The sequence below is a fragment of the Carlito syrichta genome, unplaced genomic scaffold (assembly GCF_000164805.1).
Source record: "Carlito syrichta isolate Samal-C Ts95f unplaced genomic scaffold, Tarsius_syrichta-2.0.1 Scaffold315753, whole genome shotgun sequence".
Lineage (NCBI taxonomy): Eukaryota > Metazoa > Chordata > Mammalia > Primates > Tarsiidae > Carlito > Carlito syrichta.
This window is the reverse complement of record NW_007259849.1, coordinates 168755-182852: the sequence shown is the minus strand read 5'-3', so window position 1 is coordinate 182852 and position 14098 is coordinate 168755. Positions and strand designations below refer to the sequence as shown.

Genomic DNA, 14098 nt, shown 5'->3' with positions numbered 1-14098 from the left:
GCCACCGCAGCCTCAACCTGCTGGGCTCCAGCGATCCTTCCGCCTCAGCCTTCCAAGTAGGGGGAATTACAGGCACGTGCTAACACACCCGGCTGATTTTTTTTATCTATTGTAGAGATGAGGTTTCGCTGCCCAGGCAGGTCTCGAACCCGCGGGCTCAAGCAATCCATTCACCTCAGCCTCCCAAAGGTGTGGGATTACAGACTGAGCCACTGAGCCCGGCTAAAGTATCCTTCTATCTTTGTACTGTTAAGAAGAAGGGAAAGGATATTGGTTATTTTGGGCATTCTAAATTTTGCATGTTAAAACTTCAGAAGTCTCTACTGAAAGAATGGAAAACTTTCAGACCAGTAAATAGGAAAAACTAAACCAGACCTAACCTTAATCTGGAACAAAGCAAAGAAAAAAAAAGAAAAGAAAAAAAAGGAAGCATGGAAACAATGGGACAAATACAAATAAAAGATATAGATAGAAGTTGATACAACTATGACAGTAATCAAAAGAAATGTAAACAAGGCTGGGTTGGGTGGCTCACTACTATAATCCCAGCATTTTGGGAGGATGAAGTGGGAAGACATCTTGAGCCCCCAAATTTGAGACTAGTCTGAGCAACATAGCAAGACCTTGTCTCTACAAAAAAATTCAAAAAAAGTTAACTGAGCATGGTGGTGCATGCCTATTGTCTCAGCTACTTGAGAGGCTGAAGTGGAAGAATCACCTGAAACCAGGAGGTAGAGGCTGTGGTGAACTGTGATCTCATGCCACTGATTCGGCAACAGAGTGAGACCTTGACTCTAAAAAGAAATGTGAACAGATTAAACTCTTCAGTTAAGAGATATACAGGATCAGACTAGATTTCAAAAAATAGATATACTATAGGGGTCACTTTCAAAGCAAAAGCATCAAAAGTGATGTACCAGGAAAATGCAGAACAAAAGTATGTGCAGCTTTATTTATATCAGATAAAACAAGATTTAAGGCAAAATGTATTACAGTAGATACAGACTGTCACTAAAGAACGATATATCATTTAGTTCATGAGAATATAGAGTCAACAAGATCCAAAGTTTCTTTCTTTCTTTCTTTTTTAGTTGGAGTCTCACTTTGTCACCCAGGCTGGAGTGCGATGACACGTTCACGGCCACCGCAGCCCTGACCTGCTGAGCTCAAGCGATCCTTCCGCCTCAGCCTTCCAAGTAGCTGGAATTACAGGTACGCACCACCACGCCTGGCTAATTTTTTAAAAAAAAATTTACTGTAAGTTCGTTCGGTACCGGGAGCAGAGAGCGGACCCCCAGAGAGCCCTGAGCAGCCCCACCGCTGCCGCCGACGGCCCGGTAGCCCTCACAGCTGGCCTCATTCGCCGCAGCCGTCCCCAGTCACCAACGCCGCAACCATGAGCAGCGAGGCCGAGACCCAGCACCCGCCCGCCCCCCACCCCCATCCCCGCCGCCCCCTCCCTTAGCGCCCCCGACACCAAGCCCGGCCCCACTTGCAGCGGCTCAGGGAGGGGTGGCCCCGATGGCCTCACATCGGAGGCGCCTACGGCGGGGACAGGAAGGTCATCGCAACGAAGGTTTTGGGAACAGTAAAATGGTGCAATGTAAGGAACGGATATGGTTTCCTCCACAGGAATGACACCAAGGAAGACCTATTTGTACACCAGACTGGCGTAAAGAAGAGTAACCCCAGGATGTACCTTCGCAGTGCAGGAGATGGAGAGACCGTGGAGTATGATGTTGTTGAAGGAGACAGGGTACGGAGGCAGCAAATGTTACAGGCCCTGGTGGCGTTCCAGTTCAAGGCAGTAAATATGCAGCAGATCGTAACATTATAGACGCTATCCACGTCGTAGGGGTCCTCCACGCAATCACCAGCAGAATCACCTGCATAGTGAGGGTGGGGAAAAGAACGAGGGCTCCGAGAGGGCTCCCGAAGGCCAGGCCCAAGGAGGCAGGCTCTACTGCGGGCAAAGGGTCCCCCCTTACTACATGCGGAGGCCCTATCGGCGTCGATCCCAGTATTCCAACCCTCCTGTGCAAGAGGTGCTGGAGGGTGCAGACAACCAGGGTGCAGGAGAACAAGGTAGACCAGTGAAGCTCAAGACGTATCGGGGTTACCGACGACGATTCCCTAGGGGCCCTCCTCACCAAAGACAGCCTAGAGAGGACGGCAGCGAAGAGGATAAAGAAAATCAAGGAGATGAGACCCAAGGTCAGCAGCCACCTCAACGTTGGTACCGCCGCAACTTCAGTTACCGACGCAGACGTCCAGAAAACCCTAAACCCCAAGATGGCAAAGAGACGAAAGCAGCCGGTCCGCTCGCTGAGAATTCGTCCACTCCCGAGGCTGAGCGGGGCGGGAGCTGAGTAAATGCCGGCTTACCATCTCGACTATCATCCGGTTTAGTCATCCAACAAGACATGAATATGAAATTCCAGCAATAAGAAATGAACAAAAGACTGGATCTGAAGACCTTAAGTGCGTGCTTTTTGCCTGTTGACCAGATAATTAGAATTATCTGCATTATCTATGCAGCATGAGATTTTTATGATTTTTACCTAAAGACATCTCTTTTTGGTAATAAATGTGTGGTTGTTTTTAAAAGCCTGGTTTTTTTCTCAATACGCCATTAAAGGTTTTTAAATTGTTTCATATCTGGTCAAGTTGAGGTTTTTTGTTGTTGTTTTTGGTTTTTTTTGAGTTGGAGTCTCACTCTGTCACCCAGACGGGAGTGCAGTGGCCGCTCCCGGCCATCGCAGCCTCGACCTGCTGGGCTCCGGCGATCCTTCCGCCTCAGCCTTCCGAGTAACTGGAACCACAGGTGTGCACTACCACGCCCGGCTAATTTTCTTTTGATTTATTGTAGAGATGAAGTCTCGCCTGCCCAGGCGGGTCTCACCTCAGCCTCCCAAAGGCGCGGGATTACAGGCTGAGCCACCGAGCTCGGCTGAGTTGAGATTTTTAAGAACTTCATTTTTAATTTGTAATAAAAGTTTACAACTTGATTTTAAAAAGTCAATACTGCAAGTACCTGTTAATAAAAGTCTCAAATAATTGAAAAAAAATTTACTGTAGAGATGAGATCTCGCCAAGTTGTCCAGGCTGGTCTCGAATCTCTGCACTCAGGCAGTCCTCTCGCCTCTACCTCCCAAAGTTCTGGGACTACAGGCCTGAGCCACTGCGTCTGGCTAATATTTAAACTTTCATGCACCAACTAAGGTAGCTCCGACCATATAAATACAACTTGAGGGTACAAAGAGATATTGACAAATTGGTCAGTATACTGGGAGATTTTTAACAGACTTCTCAATGAATTATAGATGAAAAAGACAAAACTTATAAGACTATAGAACACGGGAATAGCAACATGCTTAATCTAATGAATATATATATATTCATACATATATATAATCTTTCTTCACCAGATTAGAGACCTTGGGGCTTGTGCTTTTGTTTTTATAAACTTTCACTGTTTTTTATTCATTTTATAACTTTTTAGTTGGGTACAAATATGCAGATATAAATATTCAGAGTTTTTGTCTTCTCAGTCCAGCAAATCGCTAAGAGGTAGAGTTTTCTTTCTCTTTTTTGAGTAGAAATCTCACTCTTGTTGCCCAGGCTGCACGCTCACGGTCACTGTAGCCTCCACCTGCTGGACTTAGGTGATCCTTCCGCCTCAGTCTTCCAAGTGCCTGGAACTACAGATGCACGCCACCACATCCGGCTAGTTTTTGTGATGTATTGTAGAGACGAGGTCTCACCAAGTTGTCCAGGCTGGTCTCAAACCCGTGGGCTCAGGTAATCCTCTTGCCTCGGCCTCCCAAAGTGCTGGGATTATAGGCCGAGCCACTATGCTGAGCCAAGTTTTCATTTTTATTTATTTATTTAATTTTTTTTGAGTTGGAGTCTCACTCTGGTACCCAGACTGGAGTGCAATGGCATGCTCCTGGCCACTGCAGCCTCAACCTGCTGGCCTCCGGCGATCTTTCCGCCTCAGCCTTACAAGTAGCTGGAGCTACAGGTGCATGCTACCATGCCCGGTTAATTTTTTTCTTTTTGATTTATTGTAGAGACGAGGCCCAGGTGGGTCTCGAACCCGTGAGCTCAGGCAATCCACTTGCCTCGGCCTCTCAAAGTGCTGGGATTACAAGCTGAGCAACTGAGCCCAGCTCATTTTTATTTTTAAATCAAATAGTCACTTTTGATTCTGTAGAATTATATATGGAAGCAGAATTATTAATTGGGTTACAGAGACATTCATGTTTTATTCATTCGTTTTAAAATTTTACTAATATTTATCATGCACACATGTGCAGTGAATTGTTTTAGGCATTGTGTGAAATACATTCAGGCAAAGGACACTCTTTTCCTTCGTATTTGTTTTTCATGTCTGCTTAGTGTCATAGCAGGTGGAGGTACACATATGCAGATATAAACATTCCACTTTTTCTACAGGAGGAGGCTTTCTGATTTCTGTAGTGACATAGATTGAAACCTGTAAAGGAAATGGGTGTAGTATGATGCGTTATAGGTAATGTGTATGCTAACCGATTTTCCAGGTAAGAAAATTTATCCTGTCTTAATTTTTCTTTCTTTATGTTGCAATCAAGCCTTATACATTTAGGGAATCTGTATTAATTAGTTGCCTCTTCATTCAAAGGATTTGAGAAAACTCAAGATGATTCATGGAACTTTATCCCTTTGTTTGCATTATGTCAGGAGAGCTTAAAAGAGGGCACCCACATGTAAATGGAAGATGCAAGCCTCTCTTTGCTGCATTCTTTACCTCTTTGTCCTTTCTAACTTTAAAATGTCTTGTTTCTCTTTTTCAGTGATTAGCACAGAATATATCCCCCGAATATCTCACAAGTTCTTCTTAAGGTACTCTCAGATTGTGCTTGATGACGTATAATTATTATTTTTTGTTTACTTGCCTTCCTTATTTGTGTTTAGGGCATCCCTTATCTGGTAAGGTGGGGTCATAGCAGGTGGGGGGTGGCCATTCTGCATCTATTTTCTTTTCTTTTTTGCCATTCCGAATCTATTTTCTTTTCTTTTTTTTTTTTTTTTTTTTTGAGTTGGAGTCTTACTCTGTCACCCAGGCCAGAGTGCTGTGGCATACTCACGGCCATCCCAGCATCAGTCGACCTGCTGGCCTCTGGTGATCCTTCCGCCTCAGCCTTGCAAGTAGCTGGAACTACAGGCCTGCACTACCACACCTGGCTAAGTTTTGATTTATTGTAGAGACAAGGTCTTGCCAAGTTGCCTGGACTGGTCTCGAACCCGCGGGCTCAGACAATCCACTTGCCTTGGCCTCCCAAAGTGCTGGGATTACAGGCTGAGCCACTGAGCCCAGCCTCTTTTCTTTTGTTTTTTTTTTTGAGTCAGGGTTTCATTCTGTCAGCCAGGCTGGAATACAGTGGCATGATCATGGCTAACCACAGTCTCGACTTTTCTGGGCTCAGGCAATCCTTCCGCCTCAACCTCTACAGTAGCTGGGAGTATAGGTATGTGTCACCACACCAGACTTAGATTTTATTTTTTGTACAGACAAGGTCTTGCTATGTTGCCTAGGCTGGTCTGGCCTCAAACTCCCAGGCTAAGCAATCCTTCTACCTCAGCCTCCCAGAGTGCTGAGACTATAGGTGTGAGCCTCCACATCTGGCTGGCATCTACTTTCCTTTCCAGAAGAGTGCTTCTGATTTTTTTCTGCCTGGAATATTTTTATGGTGTCCATTTGGGATCATAGTCAGTTACAGGTGGAGTCCTTTTCCTTCTCTGCATTTGTAAGATTGTATGAAGTGTATGTGCTGAATGTGATGTAAGGTTTATGAAATTTGGTGTGAAATGTATGTGCTGAATGTTGGAGAAGATGTTTTATAAGCTGCATCCTATGGTGTCAGGATGTTGTAAACTCCTGAAGATCTGTGGACACTTTTTATGCTAACTGGCAAGTAATCTATGTCATAACCTGACTGGAGTCCATAAGAAGGACCACCAGATGAGACTCCCGAAAAAAAATCACTGAAAGTTTCACTTCCTCTCATCTCTTGGCTCCAATTCTTTCTCTGAGTTATTGGTTTTGTACATTGGAAGGGACTGGGAATGAGTGGAGACGGGCATATGAAAGATATTGTCACAGAGAGGGACTTACTCTATATCGCTACCAGAGACTTCTGGTTTCTGTCAGTGAGGTGAAGCCACACATATTTCTGGCTTGCTCACACAAAATCAACTCAGGAGAAATTAAAGAGGAAAGTATGGTTTACAGAATCTAACAATTACTATGGAACAGTAACAACAAAACCTGGACAACTTCAAAGAAGGAGAAGGTCATTTTTTTTTTTTTTTAAGAAAGCAGGATTTATTGAGAGGACAGAAAATCTCTCACAGTGGGAGAGGACCCGAGGAGGTTGCCAAGGTCATCCTTTTTTAAATTTGGATTAGGTGGATAGTTGCACTTATTTCCTAGGGCAGAAAGCAGAGGCCCTGAGAGGCTATGTTGAAAGAATGTTTGTAAATTCTCTTTCACTTTTCACCCAAAATGACTTTTGACAATCATTGCCTGCCCTATTATGACAGAAACAAGTAGCAACAGTCCAGCCATGAAATATCAGGACAGTGCAAAATCCTTGTTGAGTGAGGAGCTGATGGAAACAGGTGTGAACTGACCAGCCACACAAATGCCTCAGGCCTTCCCTGCTCCCCTGCAAATCTTAGGGCTTGTGTATTAGGGGAGTCATCTCAAATGTGATATCTAGAGATGTGGTCTGATGGAGCAGTAGTGACTAAAAATGATGGGTTCATGGCATCACTCTGCACTTAAATCAGAGTCAACTGACTTTTTCTGTAAATTACCAGATAGTACATGTTTTAGACATTGTGAGCTATATGGTCTCTGTTGCAGCTACTCAGCTTTCTGCCTTTGTAGGGCTAAAGCAGCTGTAGTTAATATTTAGATATATGGGTGTTTCTGTGTTCCAGTAAACTTTTATCTATAAACACAAGCAGTGGGTCAGATTTGGCCTATGGATTATAGTTTGTAGACCACTGTCTTAGTTAACCAGACTGAAAGACTAAAACATGCCTTTGGAGTAAAGCTTTTACTTAAAAAAAGTCCAACAACAGGGTGCCTGAATGAAACATATTTGTATACCTAACCCTTAACTGTACCCCACAACATCATAATAAAAAAATATTGATTATAAACAAACAAACAAAAAAAAGTCCAACAACATTATATACCAACTTAAGTAGAATTACTAATAGAACAAGAATTTAAAATATACAAAATAAGTATCCAGGACTAATGATAAAATACTAGGGGGAAAAAAAAACCTGAGATAACAAGCAAGAACCAAACAGGGAAGGTTAATATGCAAAATATATAAATTAAAATAAAAATACAATAAATTATAGAATTAATAGAGCTGAAGAACCATTAGTGAGTTAGAAGATCACTTTGAGGACTCACCAGAAGGCAAGGATAACAAGGATAACAAGATGAACATATTAAAAACAAGAAGGATAACAAGATGAAAATATTAAAAACAAGAAGGATAATAAGATGAACATATTAAATAAAATGAAACAGAAACTAAGATTCAGACAGGTCCCAGTAGGAGAGAGGAAAAAAAAAGAGGATATATTTGAGAATATCATGGAGATAAATTTTTCAGATATTGAATTGAATGGACTTATAGAATGCCAAAGAGAAGTGAAAATTGAAATTGTTTTCCTACTATCAAGTAAAAATAATGAGATGCCATTGTTTTGGTCTCAACTCCTGCACTAGACCTCAACAAACCAGACCAAATCACAATAAAGTCACTCATATTAAATGCCATATAATCAAACCGAAACATTAAGGAAGCAGGCATCCCAATCACATCACTTTTTTCCTGGAAATAGTAGATTTCAGTCACCTGAGTCATTGTAATAAAGAAGTTCCATCTACAAAAAGTCCTCTGACAACAAAGTAGCCTGGTGTTAACCAATTAGTTTTTTTTCCCTATTATTGTTTCCTTGTTCTCATCTAAAAAGTCTACTGTTTAGCTATTACCCATTGGGAGCTCCCATTCTATTTTGTAGAATGGAGGCTGTTAGGGTGAGGGAAAATGGATGGGGCAAGGGGCGCAGCACAGTGGTCTACAAGGGGCACAGCACAGAGAATGGATGGGGCAAGCCGGAGGTGCCACTCTGGGAACCCAGAGATCTGAGCAAATGCAAAGAATTGTGACACACAAAAAGGTTAAGAAAGAAACGTTTATTTAAAAGTAGATTAGAGAGAGAAAGAGAAGGAAGAAGGACGATTCACTTCCCCAAGGTGGGGGAGGGGGAACAAAGCCAGGAAGCATGGCGACAGCCATGGCTCAAAGAGCACATGGCCACACCAGACTCTAGCAAGGCAATGGCCGCTGGTTGCTTGTGGTTGAGTCCTTTTAACCAATCCCCTTGATGGGGGAAGATCATTAGGCGATTGCAGGTGATGGGGTGGTGGTCCGCTTCCACGTCATCACAAAGTGGCAGACAAGCGCTGGTACTGATGATGTCAGGTGATGGACAGCAGGCAGATGGGTGGGGTAGTCACATGATTGCTGCCATGGTGGGGCTTCTTCGTGTCATGTAGTTCACAGAGGGTTGATTAGGTTAAGGGGGGGGGTGTTCCTGCAAGAGACTTGTTAGACATTTGTAATTCACAAACTCAGACATTTGCAACTCACAAACTCTTATGACTTTGGCCTTGACAAGGAATCAAGAGTTTACTAGAGATTATTATGCTAAACCATGAATGGTTGGGTTGTCCTGGTCTTGCATCTGAAGGAGATTTGCAGAGGAGGATGGAATAGGCTACAGTAGAATGTCTGAACGCTTTCTAATGGTTATATTGAGACAAAAAGACTAAACCCTTTCAGAGGCTGTTCCAATTTATGCATCACAAATACAAGCCAATTAGATCTATAATTAAATTCATTGTAATTTTGTCTTTTGTGTTGACAAAAAGGAGCCAAACTTTAATATAAAGTATTTCAAGATGGTTTATTTTGAACCAAACTTGAGGAATTAAGCCCAGGAACACCCTTCTTCAGGAGGTCCTGAATACCCACTGTGGTTGAATGGTGGATTTGTTATATAAATTTAGGAAGGCAAAAGTTACAAGAAACCATAAATCAATACTTGTGACATATTCATTGGATTGGTCCAAGAAAAAGGAACATTTCCAAGTGAGGGCTTGCAGGTCATATGTGGATTCAAAGATTTCTTGACTGGTAATTGTAGTTCCTTTCTAAGGAATTTAGTAAATCAGTGGAGGAGATATTTTGTTAAGAAAATGGGCCAGATAATGGGCCAGGTTTGTTGATGTGTAAATGAAGTTCTATATGTGGCAGACTTCTGAGCGGATAGATAAATGTCTTCCAAGGTTCTTAGGAGTCCCAAAGAGATGGCTTTGCAGAGCTATAAAATACTTTGATTTTCTTCCTTATTTGTTATTTGATGTTATGCCAGAGTCAGGTTGGAAATTAACTTTAGGATATAGGGTAATAGGATAATAAAATCCTACCTGGTAAGTCATTATTGTACAGTGACTCCTCAAGCCACTTAGGAATTTGGATAAGAGAAGAAAGATCAGTTTAGTCCTTATTTGACACTATAAAACTTATCACATAAAGAAAGACTTCAGATAGATTAAAGTTTCTCATTTTGGAAAAAAATCCCTGTAAAACCAATATAGAAGAAAATATAGGAAACAGCTTTGTAATCTGTGGTGGGGTGCTTTTGTTTTGATGTTAAACTAAAGTTCAAAATTATAAGCCATAAGGCAAATAACTAATAAATTTGAGTTACTTCAAAATTAAGGATTTGTGGGGTGCATGTGGGGGTTTACTACATAAGTAAATTGTGTTAAGGTGAGGTTTGGGCTTCTAGCAAGACCTCTGTCCCCCTGGTAGTGGACCTGGTACTCAGTGTGTGGTTGGGTGCTCCTTATTCCTCCTCTCTCCCTCCTTCCTGTAGCAATGTCCAGCATCTGTTGTTCCCAGCTTTGGGCTTGTGTGCAGGTGTCTTTTTTGGTAGAGCGATTTATGTTCCTTTGGGCATATTCCTAGAAGTGGGGTTGCTATATCATATGGTAGTTCAATTTTTAGTTCTTTGAGAAAATACCACACTGCTTTCCACGAAGGTTGAACTAGCTTATATTCCCACCAACAGCATAGAAACATTCCCTTTTCTCTGCAGCCTCAACAATACCTGTTATTTTTTGCTTTTTTTTTTTTTTTAGTTGGAGTCTCACTCGGTTGCCCAGACTGGAGTGCAGTGGCTGCTCCTGGCCACTGCAGCCTCGCCTGCTGGGCTCCGGCGATCCTTCTGCCTCAGCCTTCCGAGTAGCCGGAATTACAGGCGCGCTACCACGCCCGGCTGATTTTTTGATTTATTGTAGAGATGAGGTCTCGCCTGCCCAGGCGGGTCTCGAACCCGCGGGCTCAGGCAATCCACTCACCTCAGCCTCCCAAAGGCGCGGGATTACAGACTGAGCCACCGATCCCGGCTGTCCTCTAGGCTTTTATAGTTCACTTAATTTTTTTAATTTTAATTTTAAAATTGTGAGGCATAATTCAGAGTTAGGTATACAGTTCACTTTTATAGTCCAGAATTGTGAGTACCTATACATTAGCCAATTGACCAGCAGAGCATTATGTAGAACTTGAGTTACTGCTGCATTTTACATTTAGATAGTAACATTTAGAGTAAAGAAAGTTTATAAGGCCTAAGATATCATGCATTGCAAAGGTTATGCAAATCACAAGATGTCCGATTACATTGACACTATATAGCTCAAAGAAAGGGAGTAAATAGGGATTTACATCTCTGGGTATAGCCTTTGTTAAGGCAGTCTTAGTCAACACCAGACAATAAGACTCATTATATAGGAATTTATACACATAATTATTGCCTGTCAGACCAAATGAACAAGCACTAGACGTAGTGGAAGGTGACTTTATTCCAAAAGGCAGTAGATGGGGAAACGGCCAGGCTTATGCCTCAACAAAGTCATTCCAAAATTTTAGGCTAAGGACAAGTCTAACATTTTATTTTATTTCTTGAATTGGAGTCTCACTCTGTCACCCAGGCTGGAGTGCAGTGGCACGCTCATGGCCACCGCAGCCTCGACCTGCTGGACTCAGGTGATGCTTCTGCCTCAGTCTTCCAAGTAGCTGGAACTACAGGCATGTGCCACCACACCTGGCTAATTTTTTGAGAAATTTATTGTAGGGATGAGGTCTCATTAAGTTGCCCGGGCTGGTCTCAAACCCGTGGACTCAGGTAATCCTCTCACCTTGGCCTCCCAAAGTGCTGGGATTATAGGCATGAGCCACTGCGCCTAGCCAGGAAAGCCCCAAATTTTAAAGTACATTCAGGCATATCTGGGATCAGCACATGGAGCTGGTCTTCCTTTGAGAGTTATCGTAAATTGTTGTCCACCTGGAGAGCTGGCCAATGCCATCCTGCTTGTGGCTAGGTTGTAGATTAATCGCCTTAAGGTGACTACTAAACAATGAAGAATTCTGTGGTGGAGTCTCCATTCTCTGTAATTCTGAAGTCAGTCTCTGGAATAGCCTCTAGAATTTCTCAAGCAATTACACAATTAGATTAGAAAGGGGAAAAAGGTCTTTGAATTGTAGGCTAAGAGAGAAAAAGGCTTAAATCTGTAAAAACTGAAATGGAAATTCTCAGTTACAAGGAAAGGCAAGGAAGAGTTGGGAAAAGGGATAAAAAGGGAATAAGATAGGTTGGCCTAAAGTGTATGATTAACTGAACTATCTTCTTTAGGGTCAAAAGAAAGAAAAAAAAAGAAAAAAAAGAGAAACAAAAGAAAAATCAAGAACTTGCTGATCATTCTGAATGGTTTCAATGACACGCTTTGTAACTCTCTGTTTTTTCTTTTTTTTGAGTTGGAGTCTCACTCCGTGGCATGCTCACAGCCACCTCAGTGTCCATCCGCTGGACTCAGGTGATCCTTCTGCCTCAACCTTCCAAGTAGCTGAAACTATAAGTGCGTGCTACCACGCCCAGCTAATTTTTGATTTATTGTAGAGATGAGGTCTTGCCAAGTTGCCCAGGCTGGTCTCAAACCCGCAGGCTCAGGCAATCCACTCGCCTCAGCCTCCCAAAGTGCTGGGATTATAGGCATGAATCACTGCGCCTGGCCTTGAATAGAAATTTTATTACTTGCATGCAACTACTGTTCTAGTTTGTCTCATTTAATAACTAGTTCTAAGCCATAGTGTACTTTGTCATGTCTAGTCTTTTCAAGGTTAGTCTCTGGTCAGATTTTTACATCTCTAATCTCCATCAGCTTGGCATCAGCCTCAGCTGTTCATGTCCATAGCTCTTTTTTCTGTGAATCTTTGTGATGGTCCAGATGTAGCAGACAGCTGTGTACTTCTCCTGCCAGTACCCTCTCTGGCACTGTGTAGTTGTAGTATGTTCTCATGCGTGAAGAATAGAGTATACAATTACAGTCTCTGTCAATATGCCATGTAACCCAAGCCTCAACTGCAATTTTATGCTTATTTCTTATTAATATTCATGACCATGAGAACACTTTTATAAGTTTAGAGACTGGGCCATACATGACTTCCTGTCACAAACTGATATAGGAGACTTCGTTTTTCATTTTGTTAAAAATTATTTGTTAAATGAAATTTTAAGCTTTTCATTCCATGACCCTTCTAGGTTGGAAATTGGAAATAAATTGTCATCTGAGTTATTGAATTGTATACATGCCAACTATATTAAAATTTTTTTTCTTTTGATTTGGAGTTTCACTCCGTTGCCCAGACTGGAGTGCAGTGGCTTCTCCTGGCCACCACAGCCTCGACCCACTGGGCTCTGGCGATCCTTCCACCTCAGCCTTCCGAGTAGCCGTAATTACAGGCGCGCGCTACCATGCCCGGCTGATTTTTTTTATTTATTGTAGAGATGAGGTCTCTCTGCCCAGGCAGGTCTTGAACCCGCGGGCTCAGGCAATCCACTCACCTCAGCCTCCCAAAGGCGCGGGATTAGAGGCTGAGCCACCAAGCCCGGTTTATATTAAACTTTAAAAGCCTCAATATTAAATTCCTGTTATCCAGGAGATAATTTGTAAATAATAAAAAGCATAATTACTCATATTTGTGGAATACACTTCTCTTAAAAGTGTAAGGTTTGTCTCTAAAGTGGAAATCAATGGAAAAAGAGATGACTGGGACCCATGGTACTAAATTCTCAGTTTTGTGACCAGCTGTTTACAGCAGCTGCAGCCTCTCCCATGAGTCCCTGGAGGACAAGGTTGAGAAATTAAATACTCTTTTTATTGGCCTTGGAACCCAACCTCAATGTATTGTCTCAATGGCTGAGTTGGGTGATGTGGTACATGTTAAGATTCTTTGCTATTAAAGAAAGTAGCTCCATAACTAAAAGGTGCTTAAATTCACACCCTAGTATTGGTTTCTTTTTTGGGGGGGGGGGAGGAGGTTGGAGTCTCTGTCACTCAGGCTGGAGTGCAGTGACACGCTCACAGCCACTACAGACTTGACCTGTTGGTCTCAGGTGATCCTTCCACCTCAGCCTTCCAAGTAGCTGGAACTACAGGTGCGGCCACCATGCCCGGCTAATTTTTTGCCTTATTGTAGAGACAAGGTCTTGCCAAGCTGCCCAGGCTGGTCTTGAACCCCTGGGCTCAGGCAATCCTCTCGCTTCCACCTTCTAAAGTGCTGGGATTATAGGCATGAGCTGCTGCTCCCAACTAGTATTGGTTCTTAATATTTTACCTCTCTGATGGCATTAAGAAGCAGAAAAAGGAATTCAAGGAAAGCACCTCAGGGAAAGAATGAATATTTGTCCCTAAAACCCAGAGCCATAGTCCTAAAACAAAAATTTCATGCCTCTCTTCCCTGTACCATTAATGTCTTAATGTGTGAATTATGGCAGGGGAAGGATAAGTCCAGGCTTATCTTCTGCACCACAGATACTCAATTTTAACTGGCTCACGTATCACATCCAAAGCACCAAGACACCTAGACCCTAATATATCTCGAATTTGAAGTATGCCATA

The 14098-nt window shown here is 42.6% G+C and overlaps 1 pseudogene; it reads left to right on the top strand.

The window, feature by feature from the left end:
* Positions 1-1396: 1396 nt before the first annotated feature.
* On the top strand, positions 1397-2369 carry LOC103275789 (annotated as a pseudogene).
* The last annotated feature ends 11729 nt before the right edge of the window (positions 2370-14098 follow it).